The following is a 22,003-nucleotide window of genomic DNA, read 5'->3' on the forward strand; positions in this document are numbered from 1 at the left end:
GGACACGCAAGTGCTTTCTGTGGGCTATCCTAATCGGGGTATGTGTTTGTTCCTGGGACTTGTGGTTGCATACTTCGCTGTTGTGTTTGCTGCCTGTGTTGCATTTGTTGTGGTCCTTGTGGGCATTCGTTATAATACTGCTCTGTTGTCCGCTACCACCCATGTACAACCCATAGGGGCTACCTGGATGTGGGTGGCCAAATTGCTTTTCGTTCCCCATGGGTCCTTGATAGTAGCCCATAGGTCTCATTCTACATTCTCTGGAGAAATGCCCCTACCTCCTGCAGTTTCAACAAGACCCTTGGCTCCCTCCCCGCATGCCCTGCCCTCCGAACCCTCTGTTGCCCGGTCCTCCGAATCCTTCTCTTAGTCCCTGATACCCACCTCGTCCTCTTGTGGGTCTGACTTGCCATTAGGGGCCTTTGTAATGCTCCTCTCCCGCCCATTGCTCCTGTTCATTTGCAGACCAGGTTGCTGACATCCTTACTGGTGTACTTCCTGACCCCTCCTCCCCGCCTTCCTGTCTTTCCATGGGTAGGGCTGCGTCAATCACAGCGAGCTTCAACAATTTATTCTGAACAAGCTTTGCTTCGTCTGCCAATCTCCTCTGTACTATTTCTCTTTCTCTCTCTTTGATCCTCCTACAATGGTGTACTATGATGCTTTGAATGTCGGGCCAGCCTTTGGCTTCTATCCCAGCTATTTTATCCAGGGCCTTCTGCACCTCCTTTGGCAGCCCCCTTTGATAATAAAATAGAACAGGACGGTGGATTGGTCCCAAGCCGTGCCCATTTCTGATCTCCATGGGTCCTGCACCCGAAGAATGAACTGTGCAGCCTCCTCCTCCTCTCCCATCGCACACTGCATTACTAAATGTAAGTCTGGAGTATCTGGAAAGGTTTTCCGCAGTGCATCCCACACTTGGGCCCTTACATTGTTAAACAATGACCCTTCATGGCGGTCACAGTTTGTTATTCCCAGAAAACCTGCTCTCACCCACACTCCGTCTGCCTGATCTCCCACTGCAGATACTAACAAGCTCTTTACATCTCCTATGGCCAGGGGCACTCCCGCTGTATTCTTTTCAAATGCGCGTATCCACTTTCCCGCGCCACCTGAAAGTGGAGGGAGGAGTTTCAACAGGTTGTTCTTGTCCATCTACGTCCATGGTATGTAATGGGGTCTCCCTGCTCCCTTGTGTATAAGGGGCATTTGCAATTTTGCTTTTCATCCCTTTTCATTTACCTTTACTTTCTTAACCTAACTTAGTGACATGTTTCCTAACCTGCTTCTCAGCCTCCCGTGCCACCTTTCCAGCCCTCCCCCATCCTCAGGATCCTCTTGTAATGGTAGGGATAGCGCTGCTGCTGCTGCCCCTTCTTCGTACTCATCTAGATCACTCCATACTTCGTCTATCTCTCTCTATCTGAATCATCACCTCCGTGTCCCTCACCCTACCTGGCTTTCTGCAGGATCTGTCCACATGATTCTTATTGGTTTGTCATTTAAGTGAAAGGAAAAAGGTACATTCCCTTGTGGTGGTGGCAAAGGTGTGAACCAGCCCACTACACTGGGTGGGGGTGTCAATCCACTGGTCACGCTGAGTGGCACTTACCCTCCCCTGGGCAACATTTGTCCCCTGTCACATAAAGCCCTTAATCGTGTCAAGTCCATTTGTGTTGTGGCGAGTTGTCATTCCAGATCTCCAGTGAGGCGCGCTAAATTTACTGGAGGGGCACTAGTTGAACCATATAAGCCTCTGGTATCATAGGGTGGTGGGGCTGTGCCTGCAGGGGCGCTGGGGTGCTCGGCGCAGGCACGTATATTGGGTTGATGTACCCTGCAGCGGGCCTAGTTAACAGCGGAAAGAGCCTTGTGAGGTCATTTACCCCTGCTTTTGTTGTGGGGGCCTCTACCGTTATTCCCTCCTCCTCTGCCGATGTTGTTGGCGCTTCTGAAGAGGTCTCTTTGGTTGTGTCATTACTGGAGGAGGCATCTTCAAGCATCCTCCACAAATCTAATATTTCACGTCTGTTCTGGAGTTGTTTACCTCTGTATTTTGCTAACAAGTGGGTTGTTACCAGATCTAGTACTCATTTATCAAAGGACGCTTCTTCTGCCCATATTTGGGACGATCCCTCTCCCTTTATTTCCATCACCCACTGTTTGTGGTACTTTTGTATTTTTTCACTGTATAGGGGAATATGCCAACAAATGTGAGCTAATGGGGGGGGCGTGGCTATAGGGCCATGGGCTAGGACGTAGATTCTGTGAGCGCCCGTGATCCGGCATTGATCCGCGCTGAAATAGGATCAAATACAAGGCTCCAACAATTCATATCGAATTCACAGACTTATAAACATGCAGAGCACACGAAGTGCGAAAATCGCTGGAAAATAAGGAATCCTGGAGGCAGTTTTATATACATGGAGACGGGAGACAAATGTGACTGTGAAGCGAAGATGGCGCCGGCACTGTGATTGAACGAAGCACAGAGCTGCGGATGGGGCTCTGCAAGCAAGAACGCAGTGAGAAATGAATAAAAGGGCAGACGCTGCGGAACGCACACAGGCGCAAGGACGGCAGCCCGCGTCATTGTAGCAGCCCGAAACAGCTGTTCTGGCAAAGGAGATGCAGATACATTGTAACAAACAAAGGCACATGAAGTAGCGTAACCCGGAGAAGAAGGAAAAGGTGTACGTGGGTGACGGCGTGTGCTAGAAGGAAAAGCGGTGTATCAGACGGAAGGAAACAGGTCACATAGGACTTTTCTTACAATTATTCTATAACGGAACCAAAAGACTGAGAAGCAATAATCTGCCGCAGAACGCACTGTGAGATCCAAGATGGCGCCCGGCCAATAATGAAACAAAGGATCCGGGAAGTCCTAGGAATGGTGCTATGAGCCCCATAACGGAACGTATCGGAAGAGGACTGATAGGTGCACGAAGGCCAAGATAAGCTTTTGATCAAGGGACTTAAAGGCATGGTCTAGTAAAAAATGTTATTGTCCCTACGGGTCGGCCATGTTTTTTTTAAGCCTAAGTGGCTTGATTTTAGAAAACTTTCCAATGGACCTTACCCGGGTTTTCGTCCATTAAACACACGCGAAAACAAGCACCAGGGAGCCGCCATTTTCTGATAATCCTATCATTTCCCCCATCGCCCTGGCTGACCTGCTTTTGCGGCACTAAATCAAATCCCCCGCCCCTGAGCCTGTCATCAGCAGACTCGTACCGCCCATTTCCCAACGCCAAAGCACGTCTTGTGTCAACATTCGCTGCGCTTCAGCTAATGACGTGTCGCCATGGAAATGGCAGGACGCCTCTTTCCTCAATAAGTATAAACAGACAGTTTCACAACACACAGCAGCAGATTTTCGATTCCATTCCTCTCTCTGTGTTACTTTGAGTATTCTGTGACTCGTTTCAGTGCTCTGGTCAGCTACCTTCGCCGCTTGTAGCCCGTGTGAACAAATACCAGTACCACCGCTATAAATTATTTTAGTTTGTTTAACACACAATGGCTACAATAATGCCCTACATGTACGAGCCCGAGTATACCGAGGAGGAACTACTGGAAAGGGAAGCACGCGAAAACGATGGGGATTCGGACGGCAGTTGGCAGGACGAATCAACAGATGAAGAGCCTGGGCCTAGTCGCATGGACGGCGTCTCCACCTAGTGCACATGCAATCGGTGCGAGCTAATGCCAACTGAGGACGAGAACTGCTGCTGCCGAGAAAACTCGGGATGCCTGGCCTACATTTCGGAAGGCGAGCCACGACCGCAATGCATCATCGAGCTGCCAGACTTCAGGGCAGCCTGCCTCACACGGGCCGTGTTGAGAATAATGATGGTGCTTATGCACGAACTTCGCGCAACTGTTCGTCCTCGTAATCCGAGTAACGAGTAAGTATACTCTGCTTGTCATGCCACTCCTATTTCATGTTCTTCTACTATATCCAAAATTACATCTACATATCATTGTAACGCATGTAAGTCGTTCAATAGTGTGCATTGTCTAGATAGCATTTGTCCGTGCAAAATGCCATTAGTTACAAGAATTGTCATTGACAACAAATGTTTATTAAACTTATCTTGGTCATTTAAAAACAGTTTGTTTCATTCCTTTTTACAGGTGGTACAGGCTGGTGGCCTATCGTTCCTTTACATGGTGGCTCCACGGGAGGCTTGGACACCGCGTTCGAAGAGTGATACCCGCCTGTGCCGTTCATGCCATTAGAGAAACGTTCCCGAGTGACAGCGGTCAGTACAGGGGATTTTCTCTCGCTGTGCTGCAACCTGACCTGTATAATCTTTAAAGTCTTGTATTTTTGTGTCATGAAAATAAGATACAAAATAAAACACCACATATATTTTAACAACGGTTGTTTCGATTTTTAAATGAATCAAGTGTGTCTCCATTCAAGGATGGACGTCAGACATCTGTGCTCCGAATGGGTGAAGGTCTAGTCGCTGTGAAGCAGGGTGGTCACTATCTATCTATCTAAGCTAACATAACATATTCTCGATAATGCATGCACTAAATAACATTGCTCAAAGTCTTTCAGTAGGTTATGTCTCTATAAAAGTCACACATATATCTATACTAACAATTACCATTGGATTATACAGGCCTTAGGTTCTTGACCACTATAATACACCGGTTGAAGTGTGGGTCTGTGCTCACAAGAATCTCCGGTATGTGGCATTTGTTATTGATAAGCAACGATATACTATCATTGATATAGAGGCGATATACTATATATTGATATAAAGGCGGTTCGCGCCAGTGGATGAGCGCTGGCATGGGGGCTGTCAGGGGCGCGAAACGCCAAGGTGCCAAACTACATGTACACTTCAAAAGGTATCCCGCGCCAAGGGGCCATCGGTCACATGGCCTCCTCAGACCCCGTGTCTCCAGCCAGGCCTCCCCTTGAAGCAGGCCGCCCCCCTGCAATCCACATAAGTGTGTCTCCATTCAGCAGTCTTCCTGTGCCTTATCTGCACGCCCCAGGCCCATCCATCCCACCCACCCTCTATCAAAGGCGGTTCGCGCCAGTGGATGCGCGCTGTCAGGGGCGCGAAGGGCCAAGGTGCCAAACTACATGTACACTTCAAAAGGTATCCCATGCCAAGGGGCCATCGGTCACATGGCCTCCTCAGACCCCGTGTCTCCAGCCAGGCCTCCCCTTGAAGCAGGCCACCCCCCTAAGACCACGACATACATACGTCATTCATTCACAAACATACCCCTGTTTCTAATACTTTATAAACCACTTGATATGTCTCATGAGAACATCTTTGTGCTTTGCAAGTCAACTCCTGAACGTGTTACCTGGCAACCACTGAGATCTACGCTAATCTGCTCGTCGTCGTGCTATCCTTGAACTTCTGTGACCGCTTAGAGCAAACCCATCAGTGTGCTACTTGTGGCCACCCACCTATTCTCCTGCAACATACTGCTCTGCTTGCTGAATCCAACTGTTTGTTGGTCAAGGTAAGGCCATGTATCCTAGTCATATTTCGCAGATTTCTAAATTTCTATCTATTTGCGAGTTGAGTACACAATAGTGCTATGTTCGTTGGTCTCATTGCTATTGACTTGAGTTTCCATTGCTATGCTATCAATAGATCTATTTATTTTCATCTGTGTCTATTGTCATCGAATTGCATCGTTCGGGGGTCCAGTCTATAATGGAAGCATGTTTCCTTCTCGTGCAATACAGAACATCCAAGGGATGAGTCACATGTTCAGATTTTAGTCACATCATTTATACATTTCTGCAACTTATGCAAATACTAAGCCGCACATAATGAACTGGTATAGTTCCTGCGACCAAAACAAACCTTGCATTGATCATTGTATGATTCATTTACTTTTGTATCAAATCTTTATTCTTGAAGATTGTATAATAATGTCGATATTTACTTTTCAGATTTATCAACAATGCCTGCCTGTTCGATTAGCGGTTGCCCTTCGAAGACCCATGCGAAATCTGAAGGCACTAAAATGCATGTATTCCTGAAAACTGTTGATCGAATAAGAGAATGGGTCAGACATTGCGGATATCCACTGGATGAGCTGGAAAGTAGAGTCCAACAAGTCTTACAGGACAAGAGGGGTGATCGATACCGCATCTGCAGCCGGCACTTTTCCTTGGACATGTACAAGAAGAATAAACGGCGAACGGCACGGAAATTTCTCAAACGCTATTCCCACTCTATTCGTCCACATTCCGCCACCAGTGAGTCAAGTGTCCGAATTTAGCTTTAGGCCTTGCGGTAGTGTGTAGGTATCCGAACGGATTAATTGATATTGTAGGTGTCCTATCCCTTGTAATAATTTCGATATTGATATGAGTGTATAGTTTTTTGAATAATGACATTTATCAATATATTCTTTTTCGATTTCATAACCCACAAACGCATTGTATATATATGGGAACAGGCAACTGTGCTGTATTGAGCATTGTTCAAGTATTCTGTCGCCTTACATGGCTATTTTTAATATTTGCATTTCATTATCAATCATTAATTTACCTTTACAACTTCTTGACTATCCCTTGAATCTGAAGCAAGAACATTCTACATCCTTGACGTGGTCACTGTTATCAACCACTTCTAGCGAGTATCAGGTAATCTTAATAGGCTAATCCGCTACAGACTTGTTTTATGCATGTCAAGTAATAGTTTTATTTTATCATGTAATTATTTTACCGAATGTTTGGTTAGTGCTTTCCAATTGATATACACTTTAGTTATCATCCACTGGTGTTTGTTTTCAGTTATAATTAGTGTTATCCATACTAATGCAAGTACTGTCTTTCAGGGAGATGCTGAAGCGTCCGCCACATCTACAACATTTCTAGATGTTCTTCACCAGCAGGAGGTATGGATACTGACAGCTCCATCGAGCGTCGTCATCAGAGCTGGAATTCTTGTTGTTTGATTGTTCTACACAATGTTTCATTTGTGGTTAGCCGTTGATATGTACCTGTGCTGTCGACCCCAGGTGTGTGTTATGTTTTCACTATTGTAATCCTCACTAATGCAAGTACTATGTTTCAGGCAGTTGATGGAGCGTCAACCCCTGCACTTGATGCAGAGCCTGACATTCAAGTAATTCCAGGGGAAGTGGAAGCGGGACCATGCGTATACGAATCGGCGCAACAGATTTCGGAAGTGCACACTACATTTGCAACATCCATAGATATTCTTCAGCAGCACGAGGTATGGATAATGACAGCTCCATCATGCGTGATCATATAACGTGATTCCATTTGCTATACTTTCCCTATTAATGCAAGTGCTGTGTTTCAGGGAGACGACGAAGCTTCCACTACAATCACAACATCCAATTTAGATGATGCAGATGTAAATAAATCGGAGAAATAAGTCGATGAAATGTGATCATATTTAGATTTTCCTTGATTCTTTTGGACAATGCATCATTTGCGGTTATCTCTTTATATGTACCTGTGCGTTCGACCCCAAGTGTGTGTTATGTTTCCAATATTGAAAACCATACTAATCCAAGTACTGTGTTTCAGGGAGACGACGGAGCTTCCACCACAATCACAACATCTCATTTAGATGATGCAGATGTAAAGGAATCGGAGAAATAAGTCGATAAAATGTGATCATATTTAGATTTTCCTTGATTCTTTTGGACAATGCATCATTTGTGGTTATCTCTTTATATATACCTGTGCCGTCGACCCCAAGTGTGTGTTGTGTTTCCAATATTGAAAAGCATACTAATGCAAGTACTGTGTTTCAGGGAGATGCTGATGCCTCCTCTCCAATACAACCATTCCTGGCAGTCCATGCAGAGCCAGAGGTATGGATACTGACAACTCCATCGAAATAGATCATCACTGGTCGAATACTTGTCGTTTGATTGTTGCACACAATGTTTAAATCGTGTTTGGCTATTGAGATGTGTGTTCGTCCTCACGTGTGTTTTATGCTAATAATATTTTGATACATAGTAATCAAAGTACTATGTTTCAGGGAGACGATGGAGCCTCATTCCGTGTTGTCTATGCGGATACAGAAAATATAGTCGTTGCAGCGCAAGAGGAAGGGAGGACATGCGGAAACGAATCGGAGCTACAGCGTGCAGATGTTGAAGGTCGAGTCAAAAAAGTTGCAAAGAAAAAATAACAAAAAAAGGTTAGTTACAAACAGTTCATAACTTTAAAAAAATGTTTGTGCTGGGGACTATTTTATGTTTTTTTACAGTCAATTGTACTACACTTTATCTTGTGTTTAAACTGAACATCCCTTTTCCAATCTCTCCTCCAGTTACCCGTGGGTGTCAGAACTATACATACACAGACAGTGAAGCGAATGAGAGATGTGGCTTGCCAGACCGTGTACACTATGGAGGAACTATTAATTGAGGCGAGGCGTGTTCAGGCTCGAGATTCTCATGTCCAATGGCCAGAACATGAATTAACTGTGTTTGGAGACTACAGCAAAGTTGCTTTGGACCATAGCTATAGTGCGACCGCACCACCACAAGAAGATGTTATTGAATGTATTGAAGATAGCTCTGAAGTAGTTGCAGATCAATTCACACAATCTACACCCGCCAAAAATTTGCCACCAAAGAACCTGTCGACATTGTTGTGTTCTCCCATCAATGTTGAAGTAATAGATGTCGAAATGACAGAGAATGAACCAGCCGCAGCATCCATAGACGCATCAGAACTTGATATCAGAGATATTACTTTCCAATGTGTTGAAATCTCCACAACGTCACAGGCCGAAACAACGTTGACACAGGATGACAGTCTAATGAAAGAGAGCAAATACATTGTATTCGACAGTTGTTTGATGGAAATTATAAGTATGCTGAAATGTGTGCATTCCATTAGAGGGAAAGTATGTGGGAAGCCATTGATTAATGTGACTCGTCAAATAAAAGGCAGTAACGTCAAAATAAATGCCGCCTGTAGATTAAATCATAGGTTCTCATGGTCTGCACAACCGATGCTGGGGAAACTGCCAGCAGGCAATCTACTGTGTGCAGCTGCATCACTTTTTAGTGGCTCCAATTTTAGAAAGTTAGAGGCTTTCTTTCAGTTTGTGGGACTCCATTTCATTTCTAAAGCGCTGTACTACATATACCAACGTGATTATCTGTTTCCGGCCATTAGTGATGCTTGGAAAATTGAACAATTGTCTAGCAAGTACATTCGAAGGCAAACGATTCAGGCTAGCCGGCGATGGACAGTGCGACAGCCCTGGATTTTCTGCCAAGTACTGCACCTACCACTTTCAGGACATGGATAGTAAGAAAATTGTGAGTTCGGTGGTCGTGCAGGTAACACAATGTACATCGTCAGTGGCCATGGAGAAACTAGGATTTATAAAATCAGTGGAATATCTACAATCAAGGGGAATGCACATCGACCTCATAGTCACGGATAGACACGTTTCAATTGCCAAGACAATGAGAGAACAGTTCCCACATATTAAACATCAATTTGACATATGGCATCTTGCTAAATCAATCAATAAGAAAATCTCGGCTGCAGGGAAAAAAAAGGTTTTGAAAGTATTTTGCAGTGGTCCCATTCTATCACCAACCATCTTTGGTGGAGCTCAAAAACTTGTGAAGGGTCAGTGGAAATACTACTTGAAAAATGGCGGTCACTGATGCACCACTGTACCAACGTTCACCGCTGGACAGCAAATCAACATTTCCACCAATGTGAACATGGCCCTTTGTCCCCAGAGGAGGCGCGGAAGAAGAAGTGGTTGATTCAATCTTCACCGACACACAAAGCCATTGAGAAGATTGTTTTCGACAAAACTCTATTAAGGGATTTGAGAGGACTGACAGAATTCTGTCACACAGGAGATTTGGAGGTGTTTCACAATATGTGCCTAAAGTACAGGCCAAAGCGCTTGCATTTTAGCTTTCGGGGCATGAAACATCGCACTCTACTAGCGGTCTTGGCCCATAACAGCAATGTCGGACGTGAACAATCTAGGACTAGGGGTAAAGTAAGGATGCCTCGCTACACTAAGGTGTTTTCAAAACGAAGTAAGCAATGGGTGATCAAACCAGTCTATGATGAAATGAAGTTCGACTTTGTGAAAGGCCTTAGTGTTGCTGTGTTAGAGAAGCACAGATCTGGAATTTTGCACGTTTCTGTGCAGAGCAGTGATCCATTGCCACCGAACATTGCGACTGTGCCATGCCCACCCGAAGCACAGCTGATTGTGAAGTACAAATCCCGGTTTAAATAATTGCAATACGATTGTCTTTTTGTAAATAAATGTTATTGTACAGTGTACCTGTAACCCTAACCCCTACCTTCACCATCATGGGTGGTGAACAAGCTGGGTGTCATCTTTGAATTCTCTCTATTCACCTCATATATGTGTATGTATATATTTTTCTCATGTCTCATCTCATGTAAATGTAAATGCTGCGCACTGTTAACGGAGGGGAGGCTTGCGTATTGCAAATAATAAAACAAACAAACAAACAATAAATCTCACTTTTAACTCAACTCCTGTGGTACTTTATACTTTCCCTGACCTTCCGCCAAAAATTAAATGTCTCAATTTGGGCTGCAAAGCTCGCAGACAACGGGGACAAAATTGGGGCACTTAGAACGCGCCAGCCAAGCGGGCCGTGGCATTTGGGAGAGAAGCCAGTTTGCATTTGCACATTGAGGGGCACTACATAGACGGATTCTAAACTTCAAGTTCTCACAGATGCCTATACTACGTGATGTTGCATGCAAATAAAGAATGCGAAGGACAGCGGCTTTGATTTTCAGCTCGCGCCCAGATGAGGCCCACAAGTCGCACTGGAAGTATAAGGGTCTATTGTTTTTTGACCTTGAGACAGGGACCATGCCGAAAGAACTACATTTGAAGGGGGTGCGCAATAACGTAAGAGACGATAAGGCAGAAAATTCAGAAACTAGACCGAGTTTCATTTTAGTTCAGTATACGAAAAATCGTTGTCAAGAGCACGGTCCGTTTTACAGACTGCATTACGAAGAGACACAATGGAAATTTCAAATATAATATAAGTAAATGTTTACACGCTTTTATACCGCAATGAAGATTTAATGAATGGATGCATGAATAAATGAATGAATGAAGAGCTAGGAAAAGCAAGGAAAACGTGTTCGCAGTGGGCACATGGGCATGCAGGTCCACTGGTCTCACCGATCTCGGTCCTTGGCCCAGCCACTTTTCCCTGCACTGCCTACCTGCACTACGGGACTGTCTCTGTATCCTTCAGCCCCTTCTCCCGGCATTTACCTTGCACTTGCCACCAGCTGGCCCTATTATTTAATTTGTATTCAACTAACCATGTACAGCACTTCCCCCCCCCCCGCCCCTTCCCCATGCGCAATCAGAAAGACACCTGGCCTAGTAGGATCGTTATCTGTCTGCCCTTGTTCCCCACCTGCCTCGTCGCACCTAGAAACACTTGAGTATAGGCGCGTTACAAATGCCATATCCTATATCATATCATTCCTCACGCATGTACACTGTCGTTTATCATTGTGTGTGGGCCTCGATTTATTTAGTTACTTTTCGCATTGATTTTAGAGCCGAACATACTCCATTGAACTATCCTTGCAAGCAAATAGTTTCTGATCGGCTGTAATAAATAAAATAAATAATATTAATGAAGATCGGCTGGCGAGACTAATTATAATTTTTTTGTTTTCATAACAGGTATTTGCTCCCCTTCTGCTACTGCCATCGGTTTGAGACAACAGCATATGGCTTTTACAGTAGACACCTGCAGCTTCGTGTGAACAACTGGAGCACACTGACAATTTTATGGGACGATCGCCAAGGGCCCACATGCCCTTACGCTGTACTAATGGCTAGAAGCAACATATCAACCTTTACGATGGACTAGTGCCTAGTTGATGGAACAGCCTTGCGGTTCACCGTGCTTCCAAAGTGCTTCTTTTAACAAAAAGCAACACCCTGTGTACCATGGCGGATACAGATAAAAGAAAATAAATGGCTTTCAGAGTTCATATGGCAATTGCTGAATATTCTCTAAACATTTAATGTAAAATAAATGTACTTTACCAAATGTACCGTGTTGCTGTTTGATTTTAAAGTGCAGTTTCATATTCCGAATTGTGGCGCGCTGTGTTGTGAGATGGTCTGTGTTGGTTTCCGGGTTCTGTGTGGAGTCGCGTAGAAGACGACTGGGCGCGTTTGCCTACGCAGCACAGTAACGTCACGGAGAGAGGCGGGGAATATGAATGTTTGGATAATGTCAGGCTCAGGGGCGGGGGATTTGATTTAGTGCCGCAAAAGCAGGTCAGCCAGGGCGATGGGGGAAATGATAGGATTATCAGAAAATGGCAGCTCCCTGGTGCTTGTTTTCGCGTGCATTTAATGGACGAAAACTCGGGTAAGGTCCATAGGAAAGTTTTCTAAAATCGAGCCACTTAGGCTTAAAAAAACATGGCCGACCCGTAGGGACAATAAACATGTTTACTAGACCATGCCTTTAATCAAACAGCGCCTGAGGTGGGTGACAATCGGGGCAGGGGTCGGGGCGAAATATGAGACTGAGCAGTTTGGGGGCCCCGGGCAGACAGAGTGAGGAACAGGGGCCCTTGGGGCATGCGATTGCAGAAATGATACCCCCACAAGCATAGAGTCACGTGTGGCCCTGCAGATAGGTTCTGGCATAGGAAGGGTGCCCTGTGGCACCAACAGCCAGGATTGCAAGTGGCGGGCCCCTCCCGCTGAGCAAGGAGAACAGCCCAGTGCCAAAAGGAATCCCCCGGGACACTGCACCAAGAGGCCACCGGGCCGGGCCCTACACAGGTGGCGTAATAGCCTGGCCAGCCACAGAGCTGCAGCAATGTATGGATCCGCATAAAAGATACAGCGCTGTGTCATGCAAACAGTAAGTTGCAGTGGCGGAGCATGGGAAATGGATGGCCCGAGACGGAAAGCTATATATGTGGCAATATACGAAGAGCCGGGGGAGCCGATACATTGTCAAGCTGAGCGAACGGTGGTGAGCAAGCTGAGCTGAGCGAGCAGGAGGGCTGGCGAGGCTCACATGAAGCATTCCCACTCGCAAATGTGTGTGGGTGCCAGTAACTCTTCCCTGCCACTCTGCTGAGAGGAAGGAATATCCCACACGAACGAAGCACCATATCGGTGTCCCGCGGACACGGACACCGGCACTGCAATTGAGCGGATTGGAGATGACCTGCCCACTCTGCTAAGACCCATGCCATGAGGCCTGATCCATAGAAACATGCCAGCAGGACCTGCATGACCACTGATACAGGCTCATCGACCACAGAATGCGCAGACGACAAGAGGCCCTGCCAAGAGCCAGAGAGTGCCCAACGGCAGAAAAAGCAGCAGACAAAGACGTGGGGGGACACAATCCACTCGGGGCACAGCACAGAGAGTGCATACTTTTGCTTACTGCAGCCCCCTGAGGAAAACACTCTCAAGTATCAACTATCCCTGAGGCGCTATAGAAGAACGGGGAAGCAAGATTCGTACGCCACAGAAGAGCTAGACTCTGATATATAGACAGGGCTGCGCAATGTCGATAAGAGGAGTCAAGGCCAAGAGGAAGCAGCCCACAATGGACGTTTTTGCTAAGACACAACAGACTCCTACTGGCCTGGCAGAAGGTGCGGTGGATGCGTCTGTAGAAGGTACCCCGGCAAAAGAGAACCATCTGATCCTAACAGCCATCAATGAGTTAAAAGCCTCATGGGGGACAGCAATGGCGGACCTGAGGACTGCCCTGGAAAACAAAATAGTTGCAGTGGGAATAGAGGTCACCTTGCTGTGGTAAGATGTGAGAGCGCTGGCGGAAAGAACAAGCGGCCTAGAGAGCGCAGTGAAACCCAACACAGAAACCAGCACAAGCAATGCAAAGGCGGTCCACATACTGAAGCAACAGGTGGTTAACCTTGAGAACCTTGCAGAGGAGGCTGAGGGAAGGGCGAGATGTAACAACATACGAGTGGTCGGCCTGCCGGAGGGAGAGGAAGGCCAAGACCCCACGGACTATGTGGAGAATATGATCCTGCAAGAGATAGGAGCCGGCAAGCTTTCACAAGGATTTGCTGTTGAACGAGCGCATAGGGCCCTGATGAGGAAACCACGACCTGGAGCCCCCCCCTCGGGCAATAAAAGCTAAAATCCTGAACTACAAAGACAGAGAGAAGATCTTGGAGTATTTTTCGCAAAGGTGGAACGATAAAGAGGGAATCTGCAAACATCACGGCATATCCTGATTGCACCAGCATGGTGCAAAGGCAGCGTTATAGCTATGTGGCGGTCAAGAGGAGAGGGCCCACAGCTGGAATCAAGTACATGCTTTTGTATCCTGCGAAACTCAAAGTCCTGCATAAAAGTAGGGCATATTATTTTGACACCCCGGAGGAAGCAGTGACATGGCTGGATACGCAGGGCTGCCCAGAACAAGATGAGGAGCAAGATCGCGAGGATCACGATAAGTGATGGGGATATCTCATGTATAATAACAGGATAGGTGGGGGGAGGCCTGGGAAAAACAATGGTATGGATAACAGAGGAGGGGCGAAGACAGATAAATATTGAAAATTGTAACATGGGATTCTTGGACTTGTTGGACTAGAATATAAGATGTACAAGTAAATTGAGTAGCATTAAGCGTGCTTCATTAAAAGCAAATAGGAGAAGCAGGATGGATGCGACCTACCCCCCGAAAGTAGTAGTAGTAGGATAGCCATTAGGGTGACTTCACCCTGCTGAGCCGCGAGTACATGCTATTGCCAGAAAAGGGTTTGATGCGGGGGTGCCTGAGATCCAGGGATGGAGCTGGGCAACAGTTGGGGAGGGTGTTGAGAGGGGAGGGGATACAAGGGAGTGAGTTGGGGCAGGGAAGGGAGGTGGGAGGGAGGGAAGTTTGGGTGTTTGAAATGTTTTTAGTTAAGGGGAGTTTAAGATGGGAAACAAGCCTACACGGAAGGGAAATACACTTGGTCTTGGACTGCACTTGTGGTGGGAGGAGCGGGACCCTTACAAGCCATGGGGGATCTTAAGATAATTTCTTGGAATGTCAGGGGGCTTATTAGCTATCTAAAGAGGAACAAGGTCATGCTGTACCTTCGCAGGCAGAAAATAGTTATAGCCCTGCTGCAGGAGACTCACCTGACGCAGGATAAGGTGGAGATGATCCGGAAGAAATGGAGGGGGACTGTGGTGGTTGCATCATATTCAGCTTATGCTAGGGGGGTGATCATCTGGGTGGTGCCTCATGTCCCGTTCCAGCTGTTACAGACGATAGTGGAGCTGGATGGCAGGATGGTCATAATGAGAGGACTGGTGGAAAACGGGGAGATAAGCATTATAAATACGTATGCCCCGAACCAAAACACGGCGGCATATTTTAGAACCTTGTGTAGCAAGCTTAGCACGTGTGTGGGAGGGGAGGTGATCTGGGGAGGGGACTTTATGCGTGTTAAACCCTAAGGTAGACAGATCAAATGGTAAAAGGGATAGACCTGTCCCAGCCGCTAAGACGCTGCAGACACTGCTGGAGGATTTCGGGTTCGAGGACGTATGGAGGGCACACCACCCCCAAGTGAGACAATATTCGCACTGTTCAGCTCCACAAACTTTACATACTAGGCTGGACTATATGTTTGCCACACGGGAGCTAATGACAGAGATTACCCAGATGGAATGCAAAGCGAGGGTCCTCTCAGGCCACTCGCCATTAATCCTGAGGTGGCAGTACCGACCCCCGAGAGCAAAGATTCCGACATGGCGCTTCAGAGCAGAGGCGCTAAAAGATACAATTTTTAGGGAGGATATGAGGGAGGAGATTATAAAACTACTTCAAGATCAATGCTGGCAGTGTAGATTCAGCGGGCACGCTCTGGGAGGCCTTTAAAGTGGTGATGAGGGGGGTAGCTATAGCAAAATCCAAGGGGCTACAAGGAGGGGGTCTGGCTGACCTACAGGATATGCAGAAGGTGCTGGAAAGGGCGTTAAGAGGAGGAGGTAATACAAAGGTAGACAATGGGAAAATACTTAGGCTGCAGCAAAAATGTGCGGGGTATTGGGAGAGACTGTGTAACCTTAACTATAAAAAGTACATAGATAGATAGCATGCAGGAGGGGACAAACCAGGAAGGGTCTTGGCATGGTTATACAAGAGTGAGACCCCCAGGTCCATAATCAGAACGATAACAGTGAAGATGGGAACATAGTGGATACCCAAGAAAGAGTTAACCAGGAATTTGTAAAATATTGTAGACTCCTATACGGAGATAAGGAGGAGTGCGATTGCACAGAAATAACAGAAACACTGGAAGACATAGGACTGCCGCAGATCAGTGCTGAAGAACGAGAGGAGCTGGGCGCTCCAATCACTTTAGACGAATTGGAAGGAGTAGTGAGGCAGTTGCCCACCAGCAAGACTCCGGGGTTCTGATGGATTCCCTAGCAAATTGTATAAAACATACAAGGAAGAGATGCTCCCCCCGCTCTTAGAGATGCTAAATGAGGCAAATGAAGTAGGAAGGTTGCCAGAGTCTCTCGGAGAAGCGATAATTATACCGCTTACCAAGACTAATAAGCCTGGTCACAACTGTGGCTCATAAAGGCCCCTATCAATGCTAAATCAGGACAGTAAAATACTGACAGCTGTCTTGGCAAACAGACTAAGGAGGGTTATTGGTAAACTAATACACCCAGACCAGACTGGCTATGTCCCAAACAGGAACTTATCCAATAATTTTAGGCGACTACATCGAGTCATTGAGCATGTAAGTGAGGACGAAGACGAACTGGCAATTGAATCGTTGGATGCAATAAAGGCCTTTGACTCAGTTAAATGGCCGTGGCTGATGGCAGCCTTGGCTGGTTATGGAATGGGGTCCAGGTATCTGCAGTGGGCAAAAATGTTATATAGTGAGCCGTTGGCAGGAGTTAAAACAGGAGCAGTGATATCAGAGAGGTGGCAACTGCGCAGGGGCACTAGACAAGGATGTCCGTGGTCTCCTATGCTGTATATTTTGGCCCTGGAACCCCTGGCGATATACCTGAGACAACAGTACGACACGATAGGCATCGCCGTGGGAGGGGAACCACATTTAATCTCCTTGTATGCGGATGACATGTTGCTGTATTTACGACACCCAGAAGAAAACCTCCAGTACATTCTGGAGGTGATGGATAGATACGCATGGCTGTCTGGTATAGCTGTAAACCCCCAAAAATCTAGCATATTCCCATTGGGTAGGTATAAAGGGATTCCGTTAAAACTGCTACCGGTGCTACAGATACCATGGGAGGTTAGCACATTTAGATATCTTGGGATAGACATATACCATACGGTGGATGAGGAACATCAAATAATACGGAGGTAGCGATCAAGAAAATTGAAAACAGCATGAAATTCTGGGTGAAGCTACCTTTGGCAATGATGGGGCGCGGGGCAATGTTGGAGATGGTGGTCCTACCTAGACTCTTGCATTACTTTGGGAACATACCATACCTGATAGCAAGGAGGTTCTTTACTAGGTTAGACAGCATATGCAGGGACTTCCTTTGGCATGGAACGAGAAATAGAGTGGCCCTCTGGAAGTTACAAAACTCACATGAGAAAGGGGGTATAAAACTGCCAAATTATAAAATTTATTACATAGCAAGCCAGCTGCAATATGTAGCTAAATGGCTCTCTGAAGAGACGATTTCTGAGCCCAGGCTGTTTCGACAGGACTGTGCTCCATACTACTTAAAAGAAATGATGCGGCTGCCCAGGGCAGATATGGAAGGGCGCCCAAAGATGATGATACTTGGGTGGAAGATGTGGCGCAGGGCCTGCCAGCTGATGGAGAATCTGTTTCCGTGTTCCCCGCAGGTACCGTTAGTGGTGCTGGTGGGTGGAGAAAAGCAACTAGGTATGATTATTAGGAAACACTGGGAGCTGGTAGGGATAGCAACAATGGGTGATATATAATAGACTTTGAAGTGTTGGGGGAGGAAACCGGGTTACACACAGGCCAGTATATCACATATCATAGAGTGGTGCGGAGAATCAAGGAGACATGGTCTGAGGTAGTACTAGGAGAAGAACCAGATGCCACCATAGATACAATATATGACATAGCAGAAGGGGGACATGAGACATCCAGAATACATGAGATGATAATGTCCAAAGTGGGAAAGGAAGTGGCACAACTGAGATGGGACTGGGAAGAGGAAGTGGGAGCCCCAATGAGTGATGAGATGTGGGAACGGGTCCAAGGGTATCACAAAAAGGTGTCAAGGAACGCAAGACTACAACAGATGGAATTATATATCACACATAGGGCGTATATGACACCCCAGAGAATAGCTAAATTCAAAGATGCAAGACGACAAGCATGTCCCAAATGTGACAAGGAGAATGCCGGAATGGTGCATATGTTTTGGTCATGTCCAGTCATTGAGCGTTTTTGGGGTGAAGTGGCACACAGGCTAGCAGAAAAAGGCATCAAGATTGTGGTGGGCACAGTGTGGCCTGCTTGATAGGAGGGTTTCCTAGACTGCCTAAACTTGCATGTGAGCAAATTAAAAGATTTAGCGTATGTACTCGCAAAGAGGAGAATTGCTATGGGGTGGAAGGCATGCCATAGACCACGACTAGAAGCATGGTGGAAAGATTTACAGAAATGGGCTGAAGCGGAAACCATGGTGTGGCAAGAAGCAATCAATGTTGGGGGGGAGGAGGAAACAGAGACCCTCATGGCCTGGAAACTACTAATAGCAGAGTTATTTGGTCCAGCGCGAGACCCAAAGGAAATTACGGGAGAGGAATCCCAATCACAAGGTGCGGAAACAGAACATGATAGGGAGTAGGCTCGAAAGGGGGGGAGGGAAAGGGAGAAGCAGTGGACATGATGAAGCAATGTATGTTTAAGATGTTATTATATGCACTGCAAGTTTGGTTTGTATTGTTTGTTGGAATAAAATTAATAAAGTTATTTAAAAAAAAAAATTGAGCTAATGGTGTGTCTCCTCCTATGGCTCTCTGCCCCACCTTTGTCGTTATCTGGATACTCCGTGTGACACACAGTGCAGTTGGAAAAACGCTTGTACTATTACCACCTTCTGTCCCACACTGGGGTAAACAACAAAATACTTTTTTACTCACACCTCTTCGGAAATAACAAAAATATCTGTTCACCCGATACTCTTTACCTAATATAATTACGTACATACTTTTAGAAAGGACAATACATGTGACAAACTAGTGGTAAAAAGTAGGGACAATAATGGGCAAGCAAAAGTCATAACAGGCGGAAGCAGCTTGCCCATTACATGCTTACCCAGTTCAGTAGCGCTACTTGTGATATTTTAGACTCCTAGCATGTTTTTTATATGCCACAATTCCCAGTTGAGGGGGCATTTAATTTAGATAAGTTGGGGGCCCTTAGATGGGTGTTTGAGAAACAGAAAGAGAAAATAAAGCCTAAACAAAGGGGAGCATTTGCAAACTGGTTAGAGGAGGCAACAGGACAGAGAAATGTTAGTACAGTCCGGGGACTCCATGAAGTCAATGATCAGTTATGAGAGCAGATTACGCAGTTGAGGTCAGAAGGGGCTTGGGACAAGAGCATGCACTTGTGCTGCCAAATAATTCAGGAAACAGAAGGAGGAAGTAAAGGACAAGTGGGCGGGTGGGGGAGCAGGATAATGAATCTACTGAGGATATTCTTGATTTATTCACTAACATGTGAACAGCTGTAATGCCAGAATGGTGGTCTGGAGGGTTGCCCAGAGCAATGCCAGAGGTTAGGATTAATGCCAAATCTTCCAGTCATCCACTCTTTTGTTTTGCATAAGTCACCCCGAGTGGGACGGTTATGCCCAGATGTGGGCCCCGTGCCTGCTGGGCCTAGAGACCCAAGCTACTTCTCACTGATGAGGCCTAACAAGGCCTCATCAGTGAGAAGTACTCACTGTTTGGGGATGCTTGTGGTCTCGTGCAGAAGGGATGCCCCTTTTGGGGTAGGACCAAACCTGATTTGCATATGGTCTTTCCCCTTTTGTAATGACTTGGCAGGCAAAGAGCGATGGTCTGGAGGGTTGCCAGATGTTCGAGTTAATTCCAAACCTTTCAGCCATCTCCTCTTTTGTTTTGCAGCTGTAATGGCAGGGCAGAGGCAGCCATGACCGGGACAGCTGCCTCAAGACAATGCATTACAACAGGGTCTAATGCCAGCTACACCCACAGCCCCCGATTCCCTGGGACCAAGTGATATGGGTGCCACTGGAGGGCAAATGCTGGTAGTTGCACCTTCGTCATATACTCAGTTAGTGACGAGCAGAGGCACAATCTATGGAAGAAACTCTTCAGTTATTCAGGTGCCTCTTAGGCAAGTGGTGGCTGGTGTAAGAAAGGCATGGTTATCAATAGTACAACAGACACAAGGAGTATAATCCAAGGATGTTTATTGAACAGTAGATGGGTGAGAAAAAACGCCTAATCTAAACCTAAAACTAAGACAGGAGCAAGCTACAACCATCAAAGTAAAGAAAACACTGTCCTAGTGGTGTTGTGTCAAAACAAAATGGCCTATACTAATAAACCTATTGCCAAATCCTTACTCTATATAACAAAAGGGTGTGGGACAATGATATGTATAACAAAAGAGTGTAGTGCAAACTAAAATGTCCAAAAGGGCTTCGGTAGTTCAGGACTGCTGAACTTGTACTTCCTTCCCCATGTTAAATCACGGTACAAGACGGAACACTGGCATGACTGTGAGCACCCCTTGAGTCTATAGGCATCAGGAAGCAGTTTCTTCAGAAAGGCAGGATCCCTCGAATCAATGTCTTTTGCTTGGCATCACAAGACTTTTCCCAAGCTCTTGCCATGCAGGCTTCCCCTCTTCTTCGGCTTTCTCATGATACCCCTTCGTTGAGTTCACCTTTGTTTTTACACCACTTTTTGGTCACTTTATCGAAATGCCGGATTCACTTTCCTTTGCTTTCACTTGGCATTCCTCCGTTGGGTCCACTCTAGCTTACAAATCACAGTTCAGTTAACTTTACCAGTTCTACTAACTTATAACACTCAGGACCTCTCACTGTCTTTTTAAACAAATATTTGGCATGGCATCCTTCTGTTGGGTTCACACTTTCCTATCAGCTTCATCACAATGCAGAATTGGCTCCCCTTTAGCTTTCTCTTGGCATCCCTCCGTCAGGTTCACATTTGCCCTTGCAACATAGTTCACTTAGCTTTACTTCACAGTTGTTCACTTGTCAAAGACTTTCCATTGTACGAGGACTTTGCTTGCACCTTCGTATGACCACTTTGACTTTCTTTTACTTTGGTTGGCTTCTCCTAAGGCCTTCTGGTATTTGCAGTCTTTCCAATTATCTTACTTTCAATCTAACAGTTTCACTTTGGATGTGGAGCCGTTCGATAAGGTAATTCTTAATTACCGGACCACTCTGTTATTTTTCAACACTCTTTTCTCTGTCACAATGTTTCAGGCTTCTTTCGCGGTTTTTCTTTATACGCCCAGCCTCTGCATTTCTCACTCTTGCTACTATGTACTTTTGCTCGCGGCTTCACAAAGCCCAGCAAGCCCATCAAACACTATTGTATCTTTTACATGTTAACGCAAGCTGGACTCTCATTCAGTTCACCAGTAGCGTTCAATACAGGTTATCAAACGTCCCTTTGAAGTCAAGGCTATCGGCACAGCGTGGCTCGCCTCCTTCCAACTCTGTCGTTTTACCCAAAAGAGGTGCAGCCTTAACTTTGTACATTAGCGAGGGATTTTCCATTCCAACGTCTGTAGCGACCTTCGCTCTGCAGCTGGTAGGACCAGAGCCTTTCTCTTGCCACTTGGCCCCTCCTGCTCTGCTTCCAGGGTCGCTTCAATTCCACAGGATCTATTCTCCTGCTGCTCTGCTGGTTCTGATCGCCTTGGTTGCCTTTCTCGCCGTGTTTACCTTGC

The sequence above is a fragment of the Ambystoma mexicanum genome, chromosome 8, assembly GCF_040938575.1.
Source record: "Ambystoma mexicanum isolate Mex_15411 chromosome 8, UKY_AmexF1_1, whole genome shotgun sequence".
Classification (NCBI taxonomy): Eukaryota; Metazoa; Chordata; class Amphibia; order Caudata; family Ambystomatidae; genus Ambystoma; species Ambystoma mexicanum.